Consider the following 6,089-nt stretch of genomic DNA (forward strand, 5'->3'; position numbering starts at 1 on the left):
GTACATTTTTTTGGCGATATGTATATTTGTATTAATAAATAAAAAAATTAAAAAATAAATGAAAATAATGTTTTTAAAAAACATTAAAATAAAAACAAAACAGATCTAAATTTGTTGCAGCAGAGAAGGAAAACATTTTTGAGAAGGGACTTTGGAAGTCAAGGTATTTATAGGGCTTATGACTTGTCTTGGTTAAATCGGCCACTTTACGCGCTGTGTAACATTAACTATTCTGCGTATGTGAAAACAAATAACTCCCTAGAGAGGAAATTCAGCCTGTACACAAACATTTGGACGGTCTCAAAATATTGTTGAAAAATACAACATTATAAAATGTACCTTGAAGTACTAATGTTTTTTGCATTACAACAAAGCGGACATCAGGTTTTTATTTCAACTTATTTAAGCATTTTGACAACGAAAGTGGACTTTAGTATTTTATTTACGCACAAATTAAATAGCTTTTGCGATAATTTCTGCATTATTTAAAGCCCGCCGGCTTAAAAAAAAGTCAAATTAGACCTAGTTTTTAATGGCGCGTTTTAGGCATTTTTGTGGGTTTTTCATTATAATATCCTCTGAATCATTGAAAGGCGTGTCGTAAAATTTTGTCTACAATTTTACACGATTTATAAGGAAAATTATGTACAAAAATACTTTTCATATGATCAATTATTTACAATAGGTCTAATCGAACCCATCTCTGGTAGGTATAAGTTGAGATAAAAACGGCAAAAAGTAGACTTCCGTGTTTTATCCTCTAAAATACAGATATATATTATAAGTTAGTAAAAGAGCGATGAAGGGCATTCTAATATAGAAATAATATAAATTTATTCATATTGCTTTTACGCATTTATTGATTTACTTTTTACACATACACATTTTATATACGTATGCATAAAGGCGGGCATATTGCCTATAGGCAATTTTTTCCTACCTACCTAAACCGTTCAATTTGAGAAAATCTGTGGTATATGAACACATATGAACACATTATAAAACAAAATGTTGAGAAAGGAGAAAACAAATTCACATTTTTTTTATTTGTTTATTTTTCCATACATACATTATTTACATAGAAATATGATTACAAAATACACTTGAGAAAAATACATCTTAAAATTAAGCTATAACATGAATTGGAAAAAATGCCCACAAAGACTACAGCGTCTGAGCGTGGGCCATTCCTTTTATAATTATTAAATAGTTTATGGCACATATGTGTGGTATGACATGACCACGAAAAGAAAATATAAGAAAAGAAAAACCAAATTAACATTTGCTGAAATTGCAAAAATATGATTTATTTGCAGGATTAATTTTAAAAAAAATATTAAATAATATTTTAAATATTTTATTTTTAAGAAAAATGATTTAATTCAATTTTAATAAATTATTCAGAAAGTGACATTTCATACGAGATTTCAATGAAAATTAAGAAGGGACGTCTCTGGCATTGGATGGTAGATTATTCCATAAGCAAGTAACTACTACTGTGAAAGAGGCGGTAAAAAAAATTGAGCGGTGAATGGATATTGAAAGGGTACACTCGATACTAGAACGTCGAGTTAGGCCACGCTGTGATAGAGGTTGGAAGAGCTCTCTCAAATAAACAGGCGTAGTGCGATTATTAAAAATATTGTGAAGAAGTGATAGAATATTTAAAAATAACAAGATAATTTAAAATATCTCGTATTTTGTTAAATGTAACACGACGTTAGAGCACCGTTTGCCGCTGAATTTTTTAGCGGTCTTTTAGAATTAAAACAAAGTTTTTGTGTTTTTAATATTACATTTTATTTATTCGTTCTCTTTAGAAAATTCGAACTCGTCACCCAGCCTACACAACTGTTATTATTTGACTATCCAAATGTGACCGATTGTGTAAGTAGTAACAGGGGGTCATCAACCAGCTCCTAGAGAATTCATTATATTTTAATACGTTTACATGACGAATAAATAATGAATTAAATGATGTGCGAATTTTACGGCGATGAGGTGTTTTATTTCATTAATTTATTTCATTTCATTTAATTATTCTTATTTACATTGAGAACATTACAGAGTATCCAATTCATTTTCAATACATTACAAAATATGTATAAAATATTGATGAAATAGAAAAGAGAAAAAAAAAAGTCAAGTAAAATGAATATGAATATTATAATTTGGAAGTAGCTTTTCTAAGAGAAATCCCACTGTCATGAAATATATCGACATCCTTGGCAATATGATTAAATAACACGATAGCTTTACCTACCGGCATAATCATTGGCAGGTTGAATCTGCATCGTGGTAGGTGTTGAGGTGCTGTGTTGACTTTGTCGAAGATAATTATCAGGGACCGAATTCGTTCAGAATATCAGAATTATGTATGCGCCCAACCAATCAGTTGAAAAAAGTAAACGCCCAAATTAATATCTCTTCTCCCCGACAATTATTGATAGCCCAGCATTCCTAGTAAGAAGTCAATCGGGAAAAGCCACGGGTAATATCTAAACTCCAAAAAAGGTCACTTTTGAGAAGCACAGACGAGGCCAATACATTTTGGAAGCATAAAACGCCTACATATGAACTAACTCAGGCTCTCTCGGGGCATGGATGCATGAGGGAATATCTGCATTGCTTTGGGCTGCGAGACGATAGTTGCTGCCCATGTGATGGCATCACTAAGCAGACTGTAGAACATCTTCTAATATACTACCAACACTCACACTCGGATTGCTGCGACAAATAACCTGGCTAGGTTGCTGGATTGCTGCGACAAATAAGCTCGGCTGAGCTTCTGAACTGTCATGATACACGAAAAGAGACTGTTCGATTCATAACAGGAACGACCAAGCAGGCTTAGTTATTTAATGGTGGTATTTAGCTCCTTTTTTTGTGTCCATCCTATACGACTGTTTTTTTTATTATATGTTAATATAATATTTCTTGTGTTATTTTGTTTTTTCTAATTCTGCTTTTATTTTTATTTTTGTTATCTACGGTAAAAAAGTTGAAGCCAACTGAAATAACCTCAAGATAAATATACGCGATAAAACCTTGCATATAACAAAAACGAGGTACAAATAATTTGCAACTATAAGAAATATATCCAAACTCTCTGAGATACAGATAACTGTACTACTGTTGATCTGGCTGCACTGGGACTCACTGTTTGACTGACTAATGTTGACTGACTGACTGAGCGTTACTACGCCTTGTGGTCACTTTATAGACCACGTTTCTTTGTCCTTTATATCTCCATCGCAGGAATTTGTTAATGTACGACAGGGCCACGCTCTCGTCGTTATGTGGAATACTGTTAGACTTGAATAATATTTTGTATTGAATTCCAAAAAAAACGATGACTTGCTTGTGTTGTTTCAGGTGAAATTATTTATCACGTGTGTGTGTCATCGATCGGTGGACAATGAACTTTTTTTAAATTTTTTCATTCCTTTTTTTTGTTTTTTTACAATAAACAAAATTGATAAAACAGAGTATTCAAAAAATAAAGCATAATTACAAAGCAATGAAATACATATTAATAGAAAAAATAGTAAACAAAAAAATCCACAAAGGCATGGCCTGTTCGTGGGTATACAAGAAAATGTTAATGAATTTTTGCTCCTTTAATAAATAATGGAATGTTATAATTTTTGTGTAACATAAGAAATAAAATGTAAAATATTCTGTAAAAGATTATATGGCATTTTTTTTATAGTAATTATAAAAGGAAATAAAAAATATTTTTAAAAAACACAAAAATATTCCTTATTATTAAAGGACAACAAAATAAATCATAGAAAAAAAGATTTCATATCTTTAGTTTAAATCCAGGATAGTGCATGTTTTTTAAAAGAAGGAAAATTTTGCAAGTTTGGATTCAATGAAATATTATCAGTACAAAAAGGATTAAAAATTTTTGGGCCAATAAAATATGCATATCTCTGTGCGAGCTTCGTTTTACAACTCCACAACTATGTTAAGCACTGCCTTCCCACACTCCACTGGTGCAGCACCCCACAGGAGACATGCCTGGACGGGCACAATGGGTGTTATGGTAGACTAAGAGACATTGCAGATTAAACTGTACTTAAAATACGTAATGATATCGCCAGATTTAGAAATCTGGTATAAAAGAGAGTTTGGACTCCTCATTATCATAATCGTAATTATGTTTTGCATCTAGCGGTACAAAGAGCACTACATCGGTACACCAACCACAGAGTAACTTAACCTTTTTTCCCATAATCAGTTTTAAATATCAGTCCAGAGACTAGAAAATATCTCATTGGAAAACATCAACCGTGTCAAGAACTTAACTCGAGACCTCTAGCATTAAAGGGAATCGCGCTGACCAATATTTAACAACGAGACGGACAATTATCATCTTTAAAATCCACCAACAAGCTACAAAAAGTGGCTTGGTGGGATTTTAGTTTTAGTAAAAATATAACAAGTGAAATTTTTTTAAATTGTAAAAATGTATAATTATGCTATTAAATCAAATAAATAATCATCTCTTTCCACACCTAATGGTTCATAGGACACTGCATTGGTACACCAATCGCAGCTTATCTTGTTTTTTTATATCAGGGTAAGATGATCAGTCCTGCGCTTCAGGTGCCAGTCCAAAGACTTTGAAATATGAAAATGTAAAAACACCTGTGTCAACTATGCCGGGAATCGAACTCGAGACGTCGTGAATGGTAGACAAACGCGCTGACCACTATACCACGAGGCCGACAAAGTTGCAAATAAAGAACTTTTAATACATAATTAGGACGTGCTTTTAAATTATATTACTGTATATAAACACTGTTTAAATATTTATAGTCTTTAGTCATTTTCTTATGTAAGTACTTTTTTACAAACATTATTTTATTAATGAATTTGATAAACACAGGTACATTAAGGGTATCCGAGGGATGAGAAACACGTGTTTGTCTCTTATTTTTTATTTAATCTTACACTAATTCTTCTTCTTCTTCTTATTCGTCTTCTTCATCTTCTTCTTCCTTGCTTTTCCCAGTTCATCTAGGGTCAGCCTTTCTGGTGCGCAGTATCCATCTATATCTGTCTTATGTCATCTCAATGGTAAACAATCTTAAACTAGTAGGTACATACCTACATAATGTATGAATGCCCCAACATAAGCATAAATCTAATTATCAGTAAACCTTACACAAAACACAAAACTTTTTAAAAACTAACTTATTTTCTAAAAAAATATCTTTTTAAGTTCGTTTTAAATGCAATATAACACACTTCAAAACACACAAAAGAACCAGAACGTGAACAAAAAAAAAAACGACGAAGCTCTCAAAAACTAGAATACGTGACACCTAGGATTCACCATGGACAGACCATTCAAATGGAATAAACACATAGACAGACTCACTAAAGTAACGGCATTATTACATAGCGTATTCTCCAAAATTAAAGACCTCATACCAAAAAAGGAAAAATCATCATGCATGAAGCTTATGCGAAAATTGAGTTACATGACGCCTTTTGGGGAACCAGTAACAAGACAGATATAACAAGGATACAAAGACAACAAAACAAAATAATTGAACTAACATACAACTTACATTACGTCCTGATCGCTACGACTGAACTGCTCACAAAGACACACCAGTTTGACATAAAATTCTTGGCAAAAATTGAGAAGATAAAAAATTTACACAAAATTGCACTAGGAAACGGGTATTACTTCTGATATTTGGGTATTGCTTTATAAATTTCTTCATATATAGGTAAAGCTCGGTGCATCAACAAATTCTGTGATTCCGTCTTTTTACGAAATTGCAGCCTTATATGTCTTGTTTGATATTCGTGTTCACATTGATTAGAAAAAAAAATCCATGGACATCAACAAATTGTCGTTCGAACCAAGCTTGACGTATCCATACGTCTGTACCTCACCTTATCCGTACACCAGAGAGAATTTTTACATCACTATTTTTTTAATTATTTTTTTTCTTAATAAATTTCATAAAAGGTACATGTTTTTTTTTATTATTCTATGCAGATCTAGTTTATACATCTAGTAAATGTTCACTGTAAATCTCCAAAAAAAGAGACTAACTCCTGTG

The 6,089-nt window shown here is 32.0% G+C and overlaps 1 long non-coding RNA gene across 1 annotated transcript; it reads right to left on the bottom strand.

The window, feature by feature from the left end:
• Positions 1-1,775: 1,775 nt before the first annotated feature.
• On the bottom strand, positions 1,776-3,190 carry LOC148284445 (uncharacterized). Its single transcript, XR_015824826.1, has 2 exons — positions 2,264-3,190; positions 1,776-1,919 (listed from the first exon to the last, which is right to left on the bottom strand). It is a non-coding gene; the product is annotated as an uncharacterized LOC148284445 (long non-coding RNA).
• Between the last annotated feature and the right edge of the window lie 2,899 nt (positions 3,191-6,089).

Source organism: Micrasema longulum, unplaced genomic scaffold (genome assembly GCF_059751315.1).
Source record: "Micrasema longulum isolate JH-2025_06_02 unplaced genomic scaffold, ASM5975131v1 h1tg000118l, whole genome shotgun sequence".
NCBI lineage: Eukaryota > Metazoa > Arthropoda > Insecta > Trichoptera > Brachycentridae > Micrasema > Micrasema longulum.